This window comes from Wyeomyia smithii, chromosome 3 (genome assembly GCF_029784165.1).
Source record: "Wyeomyia smithii strain HCP4-BCI-WySm-NY-G18 chromosome 3, ASM2978416v1, whole genome shotgun sequence".
In the NCBI taxonomy this organism is placed as follows: Eukaryota; Metazoa; Arthropoda; class Insecta; order Diptera; family Culicidae; genus Wyeomyia; species Wyeomyia smithii.
Window position 1 is genome coordinate 23,132,871 of NC_073696.1, and position 19,212 is coordinate 23,152,082.

At 38.6% G+C, this 19,212-nt stretch overlaps 1 protein-coding gene and 1 long non-coding RNA gene across 2 annotated transcripts in view; one reads left to right on the forward strand and one right to left on the reverse strand.

Moving 5' to 3' along the window:
- The window catches only part of LOC129726463 (uncharacterized), a 125,533-nt gene extending 117,976 nt beyond the window's left edge, over positions 1-7,557 (forward strand). The window contains exon 4 of the long non-coding RNA XR_008728344.1: positions 7,185-7,557. This is a non-coding gene — a long non-coding RNA (uncharacterized LOC129726463). The remainder of the gene's footprint in view (positions 1-7,184) is intronic.
- Positions 1-19,212, reverse strand: part of LOC129726443 (cadherin-related tumor suppressor) — a 254,093-nt gene that overhangs the window by 113,448 nt on the left and 121,433 nt on the right. The gene's annotated exons all lie outside the window — the stretch shown is intronic.

The window sequence follows — 19,212 nt, forward strand, 5'->3', positions numbered from 1 at the left end:
AAGTTGTAAAACAGCGTGGGTGGAGCTGAATACTACTTTTATAAAGGAAATTGTTTCAAAAATAACACTTTCTATTACTATTAACAACGTTTTGCAAGTAACAGATAAATTACAAACTATAAATACGCTAATGTTTAAGTGCCATTTCACATAACGTGCTGTAATCAGCCAAACTTTAGCTGCGTCATGTTGTTTACATCCAAATGAAACAAATGTTGTCATTTTTTCTAACGTTTTGCAAGGAAGTTTAAAGATGCTTGGCCTTTCCTGACCAAAGAAATCAAATTGCGAACAGATTGAGTATCATGAGTGGTTGTTTGATCAGAAAATTAACCAAAGGAGAACGAGAAGGTGTGAGTGCAGTTCAAGCTGCACTACGGAAGTTTATTCAAGAGTATACATTTGCAGATGCCCTGAGAGCTATTAGAAAACCTGGGCCAGAAGAAAAATGTCTCGTCCATTCATGACACAATAAATAGTAAAATCTACGTGAAAGAGTGTTCGCAAAAAAGGTTCTTTCTCTTGGTTAAAAAGCATTACAAGTGTACAATCTTTTGGCCCAACCTTGTTTCCTGTCGTTACTCTAGGGATGCGCTATAAATCCAACAATGTCTCATAAGAACCAAAGGAGATGAATCCACCAAACTACCCTGGAGCTCATCTAATCGAAACTTTTTGGGCTTTGACGAACGCGAAGATGAAGAAACCTATTAATTTACCAGAATATGTTAAAAACTTAAGAAAGATCTGCAGAAAGTGGAGAGAATGATCGGAGGAAGCACTGTACAGAAGCTTATGTGAAAAAAGTTAGAGAACTCGCGTAGAAAGCAAAGCCTTGGTGCTACATCCCGATTCGGAACTTGACCTTCTGTTTACTATATACAGACTTCGCAGCCAACCGTTAATTGTAAAGGAAAGCTGTGGGGCTAGCGCTACGATCCTACTGACACTAACAGTCTCTCCCGAGTCAAGACTCGAACCTACGACGACTGGCTTGTTAGGCCAGCATCGTACCTCGAGACCAGCTGAGAAGGTTTAAGAGAACTCGCGTACCCCACCCAAAATAATACAAATTGAATTAAAATTGAAAAGAAAACATTATTATTAAGCATTTTTGAGAAGGAAAGGAAGGAAAAAATGCAGTGGTTTACCTGCGTCTACTGCGTTTTACTTAGTTGAACGTTTTTGTCAGTGTGACTCTTATGCGTTTATGAGCAGTACAGTCTATAACTACTTCAATTGAATAATTTTGGGGTGCTAAAACGTGCCATTTATTGGTCACAGTAGTGACGTGCTAGATCCAGAAAGAATAACCAACATGACCGGACATGATCAGTAGCGCTTAAAGGCGGGAAAATGGTTCCCTATACAGTGAGCTAATTAGAGCGATTCCGCTCACCAACGTGAATTAGTTCTTTTTAACTGCTCACTCGCTTTTTTCGTTCTAGCCAGCATGCGAGTGCCACGTCATAGCTTTAAACCCCTCTTACCGAGTGCAGAAAAGAACTTCCAGCAACCAGCTGCCACCGGCTGTCTGCTCAACCCATCCACCAGTCGCGAGAGCAAGCAAACATTAACTTGCCACAGTTCACCCACAAGCACATAGTCACTCGAATGGATAGCAAAAGTGAACCGAAAAAGAGCGAAAAAACTGGTTCTGACTGATCTTCCGGATTTATATAGATGCAGGCGATACGCTCGTGAGCTGATCAGAAGAGTTGGCTCTTTGAAAAAGCGAAATATTTTGATCGCAGCAATCTGCTAGCTACTCAGAACCAGTTTTTTCACTCTTTTCGTTTTAGTTTTGCTATTCAACCGTGTACACATGTGCCTGTGGGTGAACTGTGGCAAGTTAAAAATTAATGCTTGCTCTCGCGGCTGGTGGATGGGTTATGCATGGCAGAAGCAGACAACCAGTGGCAGCTGGTTGCTGGGAAATTTATTGCAGTTGCGTGCGCCTCTGCACTCGATAAGAGAGGTGAAAAGCATTCACATGGTTCTCGCTGGCGGTGTCTGATCAATAAAATCAGCTATCAGCTTTTTGCCTGCAGTAAGGGTGAGTTATTACTCTGAGCAAGATCGCGCGAAACGACCTATGGTCGAATATCGACCATTTTTGATTTGAATGAAACTTTGCACACGTATTAGGCTTAGCAAACTGAGCATTTTTCACAGATGGAGAGATTTTTTACACCCATGAGTTACATTCTAAAAGGGCGTATGCCTTTTGGCATAGGTTTTATTCAAAACATTGTAGCCCGGAAACCGTTGGTTGTATAGAAAAACTGTCTGAGAATGAGTTGTAGGGAATTAGAAATGCACCATGAAAAAAATATACACTGTACGAAAAAAAATTTTTTGACCAAAAAATATCAAAAATAAACATTGAATTCCAATTTAAAAAAAGAGTTGTATTTTTTTTATTTTTTTTTAAAGAAACTTGACGTTAACACGCAACTCAAAAAAAAAAGTCCAGGGTGGAGAAATGAAAAATAATTTTTTTATGGTAGATTAATTTTTTTATAATATTCTAATTTAAACATTTTTCAAAATATTTGTATTCTGATGATTTTAAAAGATGCAGAGAGTCATTTTGAATCAAAAAGCTCTTGGTAGTAAACATTCTGAAGGCATCGGTTTTCGAGTTATTTTAAATTTAAGCTCGAAAAATTATTAATATTTCGGAAAATACACGTTTTTCTTAATTTGTCCATGGTTCTCCAGCAAAAACCATACGTTCATTGGAATGCTTGATCAAAAACATACAATTCATTCTTTGACAACAAAACGATTGGATAAATAACTCAGGCGCTAAACCTTAGCATATCTACACCGTTACCCTTGCCGAATGTTTTATAAAAAAATATGTTTGTCGTGCGTCATTGTTTACTAATAATAACTGTTTGTAAAGTACGCAACCAATAACAAGTGGGTTACCTAAAATATCTGTTTTCGTATATAAATACGATTGCACTACTCCAGATGTGTTAGTACAGTTTGCATTTTGTGAAGATGAATGAAGTGAAAATGGAATACACCAAGCCCAAATGCTGTAAACCCTTTCCTGATCATCGGTGCTCATCAAGTTTACTCAAATTAAACGAAAACGTCATTGCAAAATTAAAAATATTGAACAGTCAAGCTCATTTTAATACGTCTTTATCAATTTGTGATTCGTGTTATTGGTTATTGGAATGATAGTCAAGCCACCATTCATCCCTTTGTTGTTGACTATTCAGAACCTGGAACACTTAAGAATATCAGCTTCATCATAATATCGGAAGTACTCCATCATGATACTGTTGCGGTTCAGGTGTTCATTGCCAAATTGATGAGTTTTTTGAAAACAACAATAGAGTTGATTAATGTCTGATGGAGCTGCCTCACAATATTAAAATAGAAAAAACTTTGCAAGTCTTTGCGAGTTCAAAACAAAATATAACGTCGATGCAGAGTGGCATTTTTCGCGACTTCTCATGGTAAAGGCCCATGCGATGCAATTGGTGGCACATTAAAACGAATGGCAAGAAATGCAAGTTTAGCTAAAGAACATGAACATCCCATTACAAGCGCAAAAGAATTGTATGATTGATCTAATCAGAAAAGTAATAAAAATTCATCAAAACTGTCATTTAGTTGGGCATCATATGAAGAATATGAACAAGGAGTAACAGAATGAAGCAATATTTTCAAAAAATCTGTAATAATAGCTGCCACACAAAAGTATTACTCTTTTGTTCCGATTTCAAAGAATAAGATACAAACAAAGCTGTTTTCAAAAGATGACGAATCATTTACTTATGATGTATATAAAATATAAGGTGAAACTAGCTCTGTAAAGTATCTATGTCATGAAAAAATATGTTCCTAAGATAATAAAACTCGAAAATAAATATTTAATTCTTATATATATATATATTTATAACACTTAGAACGTTCAACTCTTTTCTTGAGAACCGTACGCCCAATCGTTTTGTTGTCAAAGAATGAATTGTATATTTTTGATCAAGCATTCCAATAAACGTATGGTTTTTGCTGGAGAACCATGGACAAATTAAGAAAAACGTGTATTTTCCTAAATAATTATAATTTTTCGAGCTTAAATTAGAAATAACTCGAAGACCAATGCCTTTAGAATGTTTACTGCCAAGAGCTGTTTTGATTCAAAATGACTCTCTGCATCTTTTGAAATCATCAGAATACAAATATTTTGAAAAATGTTTGAATTAGAATTTTCATAAAAAAACTAATCTACCATAAAAAAATTATTTTTCATTTCTCCATCCTGGACTTTTTTTCAAAAGTTGCGTGTTAACGTTAAGTTTCTTTAGAAAAAATAAAAAAAAATTCAACTCTTAATTTTTTTAAATTGAAATTCAATGTTTATTTTTAATTTTTTTTGGTCAAAAAAAAATTTTTTTTTACCGTGTATATTTTTTTTATGGTGCATTTTTAATTCCCTACAACTCATTCTCAGACAGTTTTTCTATACAACCAACGGTTTCTGGGCTACAATGCTTCGAATAAAACCTATGCCAAAAGGCATACGTCCTTCTAGAATGTAACTCATGGGTGTAAAAAATCTCTCCACCTGTGAAAAAAGCTCAGTTTGCTAAGCCAAATACGTGTGCAAAGTTTCATTCAAATCAAAAATGGTCGATTAAATTTTCGCGTATTTCCAGGCGATTTGTAATGATTCTGCTCCTCTTTAAAAAAGAGCGGTAGATCACTCACTCACTTTGAAAGAAGCAGCTTTTTAGATCAGTTCGCGAGTTGATTGCTCACCATTACATTTTCAGTAGTACAATAGTTAGCATCACAAAATTACAACTTTCCGCATTTTGGTGAACGCATAAGTAGACTCCCAATCGATTCCTGTAAAAATAAAGAAAATCCGATGGAAACTGGCTTTGTGAGCGGACAATTTTCGTGACGCTCTCGTTGCTTTCAGTTCTTAAATTTGCACCACTATGTTACGTAAAATTTACAAAAAACACCAAACATTTCAAATATGTTTAAAATATATTATAATGGTCATGTTTTGTTCATATTCAAAACTGTTGATCACGAACGAAATTTGGCTAAAAACGCAGCATTCATATAGTACGTCACGCCACTTTACTTTTTACTTTCTTCGTATTTACAACTTTTCGATAATCATACCGAAACTTATTAAACAATTACAATAACTTAAAGTTCTTCCAAAACCGGTTGCTTTAAGGTGTCAAGTACTGATTCCCTAAATGGGTTTGACGCAGTATTGCCACATTTTCATCTGTACTGGAAGCTGTAAAATTCTTTTTCATCTGTACTTTTTTAAAAATCTATGTCAAAATCTGTTCCATTCCTACTAAAGGCTGAAGCCTTCTTGAAAGAAAAATTTGATCAAAATTTACGTGACGTACTTAATGGATGCCGCCAAAGTTTCTTCCAGTGTTAGTCACTAGAGCTTCTATTTTAATACTTCAGAGCAAGCGAGTGAGCAGTAACTTTTCAGCAACAGCTGATAAAATGCTAAAATTACTTTTGAGCCAAGCTCCCTGCAACCTTTTGTTACTCAATCACATTTACATTGCGATATCTCAGTAGTTCACAAAGTAAGTACAAATAAAATACGTTTTATTATGGGCAACAACGAGATACAACCTGCGATTATAAAGATGAATGCGGTTGGACAACATCGCGCGAAGATCCCTCCAACCAGCCATCGAACGAGGGAGTGGCCGCTGAAGTCGTTCGTCGCCCACCGCGAAGCGCAGTGATGAATGGCTCCTCTGCCTTGACTCAGCGTTCCCTCCTGTGTAAGTAAAAATCGTGCAGTGCCTGCTTTCAAGCTTGCTAATGAGATATGCCTTGGGGGGGAAAGTTTCCGTGAGAGGATTTTCGGACGATAGTTTTTCCCAATTGGAAGTACCAAATCTCATTAGATGCTGAACGCAGACATTAGAATCGCTTGTAGAATATTCTGTCGCAAACCATGAGTAATCGCGGACTTCAATAAATTGTTCAATCAACCTTTAGCACGGAAGACACAACCGGTCAGCTGTTAATCACGTTTCGTGATCTGTCTCAGCCGCACGGAATAGTGCAATAATCATAATTACACCAAAGTGGTTTTCCTCCTAGGAAAAGCCATTCGCTTCGGTGGCAATTAAGGAAATTGCAGTCCGGGCGGGAATCCGGCGAACAGAACGACGACGACGACAGTTTAAACATTTTGGCTACCGTTCGAGTCACACTCTTGCTTTGGCACGAAAATCGCCGAGAAGCCGTCGTTCGTCGTCCGTTTTGGTTCTGTTTCTAAGCCGGACACAGCGAGCGCAAAAACTGATCTCCAGTAGCGCTGGCAAGCAAACGAGCGGGCGGGCGGATGTTCGGTGGGAATTGCAACCGTGTCTCTGGACTTAAGCAGCGCAAAATGGTTGTGCCCTGTTTCGTTCCCTTCCATGCGTTTTGCGCACCGTGAGCTGGGGTACAATGATGTGCGCTCCGCTTCGCATTGCTTCGACTCTTCACGCTCTGGCGACGACGACGACGACGACGAGGACGACGATGGGCACAGCAGCGGCGTACAGCAGAAGCAGCAAAATTATATCACCATTAGCGATAAAGCCTAAAAGCAGCAACCGTCCACCGAGGGTCGGAAAGTGGGACAGATGGACGGACGATGGCTGCTCCTGCCAGCCAGCGAAGAGCTTTAAATAATCTTTTTCCTTAATATGCTATCCTTCAGCAGAACGAGTTTTTGCTTCGGATGTCTTTTCGGGCTGGGGAGTAACACTGGAAATCAGGTTGAAATAATTCCATAATTAATAAAAAAATATTCTACGATTTAATTTTGAAATTCGACACGAATGCTTCATCGGTCGCCGGTATGTCGGTAATAATCCATTTGTGTCTCCGCTGGCTTGCAACTGAACTGAACTGAACTGAACGGTAGCGAGCGGGGAAACAGTTTGCGAATTGTTGCTGTCAGATTCCTCAGGCTCGTTGACAGACGCGCGGACGGATGAATTTGTTTTCTCTCCTTAAGCCGCATATCATCGCACCAGCCGCAGTGGCAAACGCTTATGCAACGGCAATCGCGTTTTGTCCGACTGATGGTTTTGCCTTTCCTACCACGTACAACTGATAATAAATTTTATGTGATTATTTAATTTATTTAAATTTGCTTTAATTTTCAGGTCCATCAACGTGCTTCATTAATTCCGACCGACATACCGACCGGGAACAACAGCAACAGCATACCCTTCTTGATTGGTGGGTCGTTCGGTTGCTAGTTGGGGAAAGTGCAGCAGCGGGAACCAGAGATAGAGAGGGAAGGCGGAAGGTGATGCATCAAAAGGTTTCTTGTGTATCGCTTTGCTTCCCATTGAAATTACCCCAGCCGGGATGCGTGCGGACTCCTCACACAGCCTGGGAGTAACGGAGTTTGAGTGTGTGGGTACGTTTTGGGGTCCACTGCAACAGCATCAGCTGCAGCGGTGAATAAGTTGGATCATTGATAATAATGTTTAGCAATTGCACTCCACTGGGGAACCGAAATGTTGTATGAGCATCCGATGAAATGTTCCTAAAGTAAGGTAAGTAGGCTCTGCACTGTTGTTTAAATTTTGATCAAATCTGTTCAGGCTGTATTAAAAGTGTTTTATATTTTAAACTGTGTACAATGTGATTACGTACGTAATAAAATTATTTAATTTTTTCGATCATTCATCATTATAGCCTTCCAAGCTTCCGGTTACGCATTGTTTGCTGTCTTCAAAACAATGAAGAATCTTTTTTTTTATCCTAGCTTCATTCTTTTTGTGAGTGCCATTCAAGCTAAGTGAAGACTTACGGAATTGTTGTGCAGAAATGTATATTAAGGTACACTCAAAATATAATAATTATTTTTCACTTACGTTACCATGTTAATAATTAATAAGCACTGAGTGTAAATGAACACGTAAACTTTTGAAACTGAAATTAAATTTAATTTTCTACAAAGGGAGAAATATGAATTACTTAAACAATAATTTGTTTTTACATCTTTGTGACTCTCTTTTCTTTATACTGTAATGAATCCATTTTTCATTAATCGTCACGATGCGACGAAGAAAACTCGTTCTTTTTCATCGCAGGAGCAATTGTTCACACGTGAAAAACGACGCTCAACGTTCCTTTGCTTCTAATCATAAGGAACCCAAGTTCCTTGTTTTTGAATTATTCCCAAAGCACGCAATCGCTTGAAAGAAAAGCTTTCTAGCTGGTCTCGAGGTATGATGTTGGCCTAACAAGCCAGTCGTTGCATGTTCGAATCTCGACTGGGAGAGACCGTTAGAGTCAATAGGATCGTGATGGTAGCCCCGCAATTGTCCTTTGCATTAACGGTTGGCTGCGAAGTCTGTGTCAAATAAACAGAAGGTCAAATTCCATAAGGAATGTAGTACCTGTACTTTGCTTTGGTTTGGAATCGCTTGAAAATAGTTTGGCGGGTAACTCCTAATATCGAAGCAAGCTGTTCTCACCTTTGGGATGGGTTTTTCGAAAGTATCATCTACAAAGCGAAAGAACCAATCATGGCACGTTATTTCACTAAGAGTAGAATGTCAATAACTTTTTGTAACTCTCTATGCGCTTCAGACGCCATTTTCTTTGAATAGTAGCACTTCTCGAAATTGTCTAATCTGCATGCAAGATAACCCAAAAAAGTGTACTATGACAGTGAGATTTTTAGATCACTTGAAAATAGTTTATGATGGTTTTATTATTATCTCTCCAACGAGTTTGAAAATACCAATCAATAACCTGTTGTACAGAGGGAACAAAAACTGAATGCTGTTAATAATACTAGGGCTAGTAGCGGAATCGGCGTAAAATAACAGTGACTTTAGTGCTTTTATTCATTCAAATAGTGACCAAAAGTGAGTAATATAGGGCAGTTGGTCGCGAAGTCTGTGTATAATGAACAGGAGGTCAGGTTCCGAATCGGAATGTAGCACCAAGGCTTTGTTTATTTATCGGCAAAAATGTGTGATTTTCTGAGCGAAACGCGGTTTCCATAAATTGTCCATCGCTTTCCTTTGATTCCCACATGAAGAATAAAAAACTGCTCGAAATTTCTTGGATGACAGTTACTCGGTGTACATATTTTTTTTTTTTCTGATGAATTACTATTTGCAATTTTGTTAGGTTTTCTGCAAAGTTTTTCACGAGCCTCCCTATCTATGCGTAGACTTTCTTGAAACATGTGAAGATTTGTGCAGACTTCTCCCTGTGCGAGCTTCGAGTAGTTTTTTCAGATTTCTATCAATTTTTCCCGTTTTCGAGCAATCATAGACATTAAAAAAAAAGTAGGAAGGTGGTATACAAGACACGACCGCAAAGTTGACGTAGGACTACGATAGTTTCAAATTTAATTTTGAGACTACAGGTTATATTTGATTTGAGCACGTTTTACTTTTGACACGGTTCAATTTTGGCACACATGTTTCAAGAACGAGCGATTATGTTTAATCATATTTTTGAAATTTTTTTTTTTTTGTTGATTTGAAAAGTACAAATATAATTGTGTAAACCATAATATCAAGATGAAATGAATTAAATTCATTTAGCTAGATAAATGTAATCATCAGTACAGCTCGTTGTACTGCCTATTCAACGGAGCATTTCGGTTTTCTATTGTCTTTTCGATACCCTATATTTAGTGTTTATATAAATTGAGTAATAAATATTTTCAAAAATAAACAACGAATTTTATCTGTACAATGCACCAAATTAATATACCCTGCTATCTGCCTCTACCGACCCGATCAGAAAGAAAAAACAAAAATGTAACAGAGGCTCTTAGTTTGTTATGGGAAAAAACAGTCTGTAACTGTGTTTTCAATTTCATCCCGTTAGGTGTTAAGATAACAGAAATTATAACAGAAATGATTCTACTAGTATCAAAAACATATCAAACTTTATTACTAATGTATCAGCTTTCTATCGAAATAATATAGCATGTATATAGAACAGTATAATAACAACCATTGTTAGAAACAGCAGGTTTTGATAAAGACGAAAAATGGCTAACAATTGTTTCAGAACAACTTTATTTCAGGTTTTGCTATAATAACTCATTCAGATTCAATTTTTTTTATCAAAATCATATGAGAAAAAACAAAATTGTATCAAAATATGTTATTCATATCTCGCGTTGATAGAATTTCGTAATTTTTTAGTTATGCTCTTCTGACTCGTACAGATTTTTGTTGTCTGATGGCTGATATTTGCTTCTGTACGAAACAAAAAGAAGAAGACAACAATTCAAACGCAATTCGATTGTCTTTCAGATCGCAACACGATACCAACGCGTTAGCCCAATACTGTGCGTCGACAGCGACAATGTAGTCTTCACTTTGCTTGGCCGCACACAAATGAATATCGAGTTCTAATGCACTGATAGACGACGAGTGAAAAGCGCCCTATTCATACATGGCTCGGAGCAGTACCGTTACAGTTGGTGTCTACTCATGAAGTCTGTGCTAGGCGTGCTCGCATATGATTAATATATTGTTCGTGAAAATTCGACCTTGAAACTTTTATTCAATATTCGCCGTTAAACAATAAAGTGATAATGATAACTCAAGTATCGAATTGTCCGTCATTTTATCAATCCAATGGCATATTGACTATTGTGATCCATCATGTGGTTACATCAGTATTATCGTTTGAAATCTTTCATTCCGACGTCACACTTTTAGGTTTTAGTTTCTGCAGAATGTATCCCGATATAGCGCGGTAAGACGTAGTGTTCCTTTCTTCACTCAAAATCGAAGGACAACGAGAAACGATTTTTAATCACGTTTCGTTTAGAAAACGCATCTTTTTTAAATGATACCAGGAATGCTAGATGTCTTTGAAAAAATGTGTGCAACTATTCGACAAATGGCGACACAAATGGCCGACTTCGAACCACTACTTCACATTTTCGAAGGCATAAGACTAGGTAATAGTCAATAACGGCCCGATCAGAAGAGCATAACTAAAAATTTACAAAATTCTATCAACGGGAGATCCAAATAACATATTTTGAAACGATTTTGTATTTTCCCATTTGCTTTAGATAACAAAATTGAATCTGAATGAGTTATAATAACAAATCCGGAAATGAAGCTGTTCTGAAACAAATCCAAAAATTCTTTCGTCTCTATCAAAACCTGTTGTTTATAACAATGGTTGTTATTATATTGTTCTATGTGCTATCTTATTTTGTTAGAAAGCTGACACGTGAGTAACAAAGTTTGATATAGGTTTGATATTAGTAGAATATTTTTTGTTATGATTTCTGTTATTTTAACACCTAACGGGATCAAAATTAAAACACAACCTGGAAGGTTTTTCACATAACAAACTAACAGCCTCTTCAAGTCCGCATTCCTTGATTCTACCAATCAACTGGTCACTGATTTAAGTTTTTTGACGTAATGTAATGATATTTTATTTGGCCGAAACACTTACTTTTCATCGGTATGGTGTTTTGGAAAAAATGGAATCCTGATCATCAAATCTATAAGAAGAGTCATCGATTGGATTGTTGCAACTATCGAGACATTGCGTTGCTCAACTCAGGGGCGTTCCATGACGGATCAAATTTTCACCTTGCGACAGATCCTCAATAAGTTTCGGGAGTATAACCTGCAGACTCATCATCTGTTTATAGATTTTAGGGCGGCGTGCGATTCAGTGAAGCGTACGTATTTCGGTTGCTATATACAACCATCATCAGTGCTTATGCGACGGTGATGGTTGTGTGTGGCAACTGAAATACGTACGTATCTGCGGACGGTATAAGAGGGTATTTGATTTTTTCGTAGTAGAATTAAATGGACACATAGCTTGTTCTCAATATTCAATTCCATTCTACTACGACGCCCAAGAAGAAATTTTATTAGAAAATAAAACTTTTCGAATAAAAATGACTGCGCTAAATATTCTGTTTCTCTTTTATGCTGCAAACATGTAGAGTTCTGTGCAGTATCCAACGTATTGAGCTCTCAACACGATGATGCGGAACATAACGTCGATTTTGACGTAGAACTACGTTTTTCAGGAAATTCGGCCACATCTAAAAACGGAAAAAAAGGAAAAACTTGTTTTCGTTCTTGCAGCAATCGATGGGAAAATCAAATGCAGAAAATTGTAATTATGTAAGACCCTGTCTCTGCTAAAACCAATCATTTTACTAGTTTATGGCGACTAGGACGGTTTTAAATAAGTAGCAGCGGGTCTAGCAGTAAGGACAGCGATAGCTGCTGCGGATATCAGCAGCCGTACTTCCTCTAAGAAAAAACTGCTTTTGTGAGGTAACTGCGGCATCAGCAGTATCTAGGGGAACTGCTCCATTATTCATCTCATTAAGGCGATATTCACGAAGAATGCACGGATAAGACACCAAATTTTCACGAAATCATTGAACAAATTAACAAAATACGCTTTAGTGCTCTTATGGAATCGTTCAGCATTGTATATTTGGTAAACTTAGCTAGTTTTATCCTTAATTTTGTAAAACAAACCATTTGTCACAACACTTCCATATCCATCTCAAAACTTGAATCACTGCTCAATTATTCACCTCACGACGCCCCCATATTCATCACACTGTTAATCATGAATGAATCACATTGTCATGAATGAATGTAGCCGCAGCCCGTCGTAGTAGGTTACCTAGATATCCGCCGTAGTTGTTTACGTGCAAAGTTGGTATCCTAGGTAACCACTGCAGTGCTGTCGATTCAGGTCAATTATGTCAGAATAATTTAACATTTTCAGTATGATTTGTTTTCGTATTAACAGGAACTGAGAACTTTTGATTTTCTTCAACGCAGTGAAAACAGATGAAAATACATACAGTTTCATTACATTTAGGAATTGTGGAAATTCATCTCATATATTTCTGCTAATGCTAGCTTGTTTTTGGAAATGACAGGTGAACAATTCAAAGATTAAAGTATTGTTAGTATAGTGAGTGATTTTGTTTAGTGATTAAAATAAAAAGTGGTCCGCTAGTGATGAAAAAAAAAAACTCTGGTAGAGAAATGCGCGTATTTTGTTTTCTGAGGTAGGTGATTGAATCAAATGAGTTTTCGAGTGCAGACGCCTGACTATAATATCAAATTTAGAGCTTTTAAGTGAGTTTTTGATGATTCTACTTCATGAGAAATCTAAAGTGAACTCAAAAGAATCCATTCCACGAATTAGCAGATTGGTGTACTTAGAAAAAATGAGCTTTTTTCCTGTTTACAATTGTGTTGTCATGTTGTATGAGATGAATATATGGGTTGAGATGAATAATGGAGCAGTTCCCCTATTTCGGCTGGTTCTTTTTCTAATAAAAACCTACACACACATTTTGTAATGCTGGCAATCAAAATCTGCGGACCGTCGAATTTTTAGTTTGGAAACAGCTCTCTACAGCTCTGAATTTCTGTTGTACTTCAACTTTTGCTCAAAATTGTAAAAATATTAAATACAAGTAATGTGTCTACCTTGTGTAGTTCTACGTCAACCTTGTGGTCGTGGCTTTGCATATAACCCTTCTGTAATTTTTTACTCCCATTCAACCAGGAGAAACAGGAGGGTATAGTCGATCTAAGACAAGGAAATCCAACTGCTTGCGTTTGTTCACATAACATAACACTGATTAAAGATGCGGACAGCTTATAGAAAAAAGCCTTTAGATATATTCTTTTGCAGCTCTTAGACAGTTTGCTCGAGGCACTTCAATGAGAGATTCAAAACATTGCGTAACATTGAACATGACATGCGGAATCAATTTCTTACCTCTGGGAATTATCATGGTTCCGGACATACCGATATAGGGCGATATTCGGCCATTTTTGGTTGATTTCCAGAAACCAGAAGTTGCGTTTATCAATGGCATAAATAATTGGCTTCTGTGCATCATCATGGTAATTTTAGGCTGTTTTTCTAAAAAATTGGTTGAAATATCTGTTTCATTTGTATGATAGAGCCCCCCTTCCCCCCATTTTGGAGTTGGAAGGAGTGTCAAACCATCATAGAAACATGTTTTGTCCACAAAAACCTTAACATACCAAATTTGGTTTTATTAGCTTGAGAGAGCCCTCTCTTACAGAAAAGGGAGGGGTGTCAAACCACCATGAAAGTAATTCTTGTCCCCAAGAAACTCCACATTCCAAATTGGGTTACATCTGCTTGACTAGTCCTCGAGTTGTGCAGAAATTTGTGTTTCATTTGTATGGGACCACTCCATTCCAGGAGAGGAAGGGGTTTCTACCTATATGAGTAACCCTTCCCGAGCACAAAACCCCTAGATACTAATTTTCACGCCGATCGGTTCAATAGTTTCCAACGCTTTATGGATCAGACAGACAGATAGATAGAACAAATTTTTTATATGTTCAGATGGAAGTCAGAGTAAAAATGAATCAATTACGAGTACAACTCTAATGGAAACAACCTCTGAGCATCGCTAAGTTGATTGCAATCCTCTAGAAAGTTTGCTTTTCAAGTCCTTTGATTTCGTGTACAGGAACACAAACATTGTACGCTATTTCATTTTTCAATTTCGTGTGTCATATCTTGATAGTACTACTATTGTTTTAATGTTTTTAATTTTTTCCAATTTTTGAAGTTTGCATATTTTAGTTTTAAATATTTCAATTATCAACCTTACTTTTTATTTTATTGTTATTTTTTTTCGAATTTTCTCCCCAAGTTTAATAACAACTATAATTGTTAGTGTTAAATTCTATATTTTTCTTGTTGTTTTCTAGTGTCACAAGAGAGACATTTTTCTAGTGTTTTGGTTTATTGTAGATTATGACTCTCAATGGTTTTGCTAGTTTTGGATTTGTTTGCTTTGCCTCTGGGAAGAAATCTTTCTCCAGTGCGCACATCCATGGTGCATCGAGAAAAGCTAACGGAAGTTCTGACAGAATAAAAAAAAAAGAATCGTGAGGAATCCCCGGGTTCAACACTTCACAGCCGGGGTTTGAGCGTCTCTGATTTCGATCTGTCCCGACGAAACACACCGTAACTTACGCCCTCCAGAAGCGGCTGGAATTATGGAATGCCTGAACCATTCATTCTACACCGGATTATCGTCACCAGTCAGCAGCAGATGTTGACACCCCCTCGAAAGCTGTCATAAAGCGGTTTGAAATATTCGAAAGTGCAGAAATGCACCGTAATAAATTTGAAACCAGATAAAACAGTACAAAATATATATATGTATCGTTAAAGAGTCGCCGGGAACAAGAGTCACGGCGAGCAGCTTTTCGACATGGCGAAATACGAGAGAAAAGAACTCTTTCCTGGGAAAGGTGTGGAGCGGGAAGTTGGTCGTTATTGTTTCGGTGAAATTACTGCCATCGTTTGGTACAGAGAGATAGTACGAGCTGGAGAGTAAAAAAAATACATCCATGATGAAGCATTTAGGAATCGTTTGATAAACTGATGTCCAACGGTCCCCGGTAAACGGGCCGAAAACCGATGGGCTGCGATTTTATATTCGTGCAAGTTTATTTCCTTTCGATGCAGCAGCCATCCGAGCAGGCGATTGCGCTGGGGTCTCAAAACCCTCGGGCGATATCTGCGCAAAACTGCACTGACGTACGGTTGGCTGGGGTGGACCGGGTCGGAAACCGCGCGCGAGTGTTGGCATTTTATTTCCTGCAGTTTTCGCGTCGTTTGACGCTCATTTTGCGATTGTCAACGGACGCGCATCAACGAGGTGCGAGCGAAGTGGCAGCCAAGCAAGGGTGAGAACCCGCAAAGGTCTATTAACATTATTCGCTTCTCTGGTTTGAATTTTTGCGAAGCAATAAATTTCACTACATAAAAAAAACCGAAGGTTTGCCTTTCTTTGGCACCATCCCAAAGCCGGAGAATGGAGCGAAAAAAGTGACGGTAATTATAATGCTGTATTTCAATCAAATTTCGCTCGAGATTATTTCACTTGTCGGAGGGACTTTTTTGCCACTCTACGTTGAAACGTTTAACCTACTCGTTAGTGTTTACCGAATGACTTTACGAAAAGCTTTCGACGTTTATTTGTTGCGAGAATCTGTAAACAGAGTCGGGCGGATATTGTTGCTTTCTTTTTCGGCTTCGTCTGCATGTGAATAAAACACCGCTCGAAGAACCCCAAGTACCGACACTGCTTTCGGACTAGAGTGACGGAATGACGAACGTCACCGCAGGTAAACACGGAAATCTCTCTCTATCTCGCTTGGCGAAACACCGCGCGCTGCTGCCAATTGGTGGAGGCCGCCTCCTTCGGAACGAAAAGTGCCCCGAACAAAGTCACGACACAGAACCTGGCGCATATGTGCAGTAAACTTTTGCCCAAAGCAACAATATGATCATAAATTTTAATGCTGCAAGAGAGGAAAAATAATACTTAAATTTAAACTCTGACAGTTTTACAACTACTTTTCCTCTTCGCTTCTCTACGAAAAAAAAAATCGGCCTTATTTTTGCAGCTATTAGTGTTGTTATTGGCTTCCCCCTCAAGATATACAACGTCATAAAAAAGGATGCTTTAAACGGCGCGACTTGTAGCTTGGATTTGACGATATGATAATCTGTGAATATATGTAAGTGCACAAAATATATGTGTGTACTTGCGAAAGTTAGAACGCACGTGAAATGGCTCTTCGGCTTAACTGTTTTTTTTTTTAAGATCTGAATCGCCGCGTTCGAGAGCAGACCTCCGGTTGCACCCAGTAATTAACACACCGGGATGGAGTTGCTGTTTTTTTTTTACCCACGGATAATGGCTGTAAAAAGTAGTTGAGTTTTTCAATTAACCACCGCCGTCACCGGGAGTCTGGTCTTTCAGAATGTCGTTATGAATATCGAGTGCAAATAGTTATACATGGCTCGAGTTGCTACCGTTAAAAAAAGCACAAATGCGTCATTTGCGGGTTAACAAGCTCAGCTTTCTGAGTAGCTGCATTCTTCCTGGGCCATCCTCCTAGGTAATGTTTTGCAGCAAAATTATCGTCACAGCATCAACTGAATTTTTTGTAAACTTTTTCTATGCGTCCATCTTATTTTCCCATGCCATAGCTCCCATAGCTTTGAAACTCTTAGAAACTCGATTACTTTTATACGTTTTTGATTATCCAATGTTTCACCTGCAAAATCGTTTCACGCTACGCTTAATTACTGGGTGTAACTGGATTCGCGGGCTACAAAACTACAAATAAAAACAAAATTTACGATTCCTCCTCCTGCAGCCGTATCGAAAATCCAATAAAATGCTGTTTCATTAATGGTCAATATCTGAAACATTGTCGTCTATATTTTTCTTAAAAGGGATTGGACTTTTTTTTCCATGATCGTATGCAAATTCCTCCACACGGTGAAACGTGAACTTCCGTACTGTTTGAAGCGGTATTGGACCTGTGACATGCGTGCCTGTGTGTCTGTGCGCTCAGAACATGCAGTACGCGTTCGTTCGCTTCATCACCATCATCATCATCATCATCATCTGGTTGACTGTTGAGTTGTTTATTTTATTTCACTTTATTATTGCTGCAACAGCAGCCACGCAGCCAGCAGCAACAACGGCAGTCAACATCAGCTGCAGCTCAGACCCTGGCAGCTCCGGCAGTGCCCGCGTACTCCCCTATAAATATTCCGTGCTCCATTATTCACCCAACCTTACCTTTGTTGACCTCCCCCAGCGTGCCCAGCCCGAATCCAGCTCGAACGCCGATTGTGGGCCATTGCTTACCGCGCCCAGCTTGGAGTGGAAAACAGGCTGAATTGCCCTCAACTGTTGTTGTTGTTGTTGTTGTAGCTGTGCTTGTTGTTGCACGATAAATTGTCTTGCTTAAACATTTCGCGCTTACCCGCGGTGTTCCGCTCGGTTCCCGCGCAGCCGTCGGATGCACCCCAGCCACTCATAATATTTATGAGTGAAGTCCTGATTGTTGCGTGCGCGCATCGTTTCGGCGCAATAGCGTGGCCACTGGCCCGTGGACTGTTCCTGGAACTTACTCTGCACTTTGACTGTCCTGCTCAAGATGTAGACATTTTTTATTAGCCTTGCTAAGATGTTCAGATTCCTCAGCGATGCTCGTTTGCTCGCGTTGTAGGTTGAATTTTAGCCTGCCGGAGAATAAATCGATGATGCTAGCCAATTTGTCCCGTGGTCTTGTTTACCCAGTTCGGATAGCCATTTTTACGACTTACAACCAAAACAAATCATTGCACCAGTTTTCAATCAACGCAAATTCGGGTCATGTCGCTTAAGGGTGACGCAGTCTCCAGTTCAGTGTCCAGCCAAAGAAAGGGTGAAAAAGAGGGGCTGTTAATCATTCGGATTATGCCGCCAGAATGATAAATTCAATCATGCGGCACCAAGCAGCGACGAACCGGACGAACTCGCTGCCACCGCCGGCCTTCTCATTTGCATACCGGGAAAGCTCTCACACGCGCCTCACGGTAGCCCCGTATAGTAACTCTTGCTCTTAAGCGAGCGCAAAAATCAATTTCGTCGTCGTTCTTCGTCTCGGCGGTCCTGAAGGACGCTGATCATTTGCGTATTTATTATTAATTTTTTATCACGCGTTCGTGTCCAGGCCCGGTTGAGTACCTTAAATATTGATACTGGCCAAAGTTTGGAGCTGACCTATGTTTCGTTTCGTGTCCCCCCTCTGCCAAGAGGGATAGCCGACAGTTTTTTTTTTCATTTTTTCCCTTCGAACTTCCGCCGACTTTGCCGACAACATCACAGACAACCAGCGTGGCGGCGGCAAGTGGAATAAATCTTTGGATTCGACTTTTTTTCTGCCTTCGTGCTACTTCGAGCGGAGAGCTCACGAGAAAGATGATTTTCGAAATAACCTCAATGAACCGAACTGCGGGAGGCAACACGCAAATTTGCATGTACTTTCGATCGGAACGCTTCGCGACCGTGTGTTGATATCAGTTACGAAAACAAAATTTTCATTTCCATTTTGACCTCAAAATGATGAAAATGATAAAAATGATAAAAAGAAAGACAAAAAAAGATACAAAAATTACAAAAAAATGACGGACATGACAAAAATGAAAAATAATAAAATAATAATACAAAAATGAAATGACAACAATGATAAAAATGATAAAAATGATATAAATGGCATGGATAATAAAAATGACCAAATTGAAAAAAATGACAAAAGGGACAAAAGTGACAAAAAATAACAA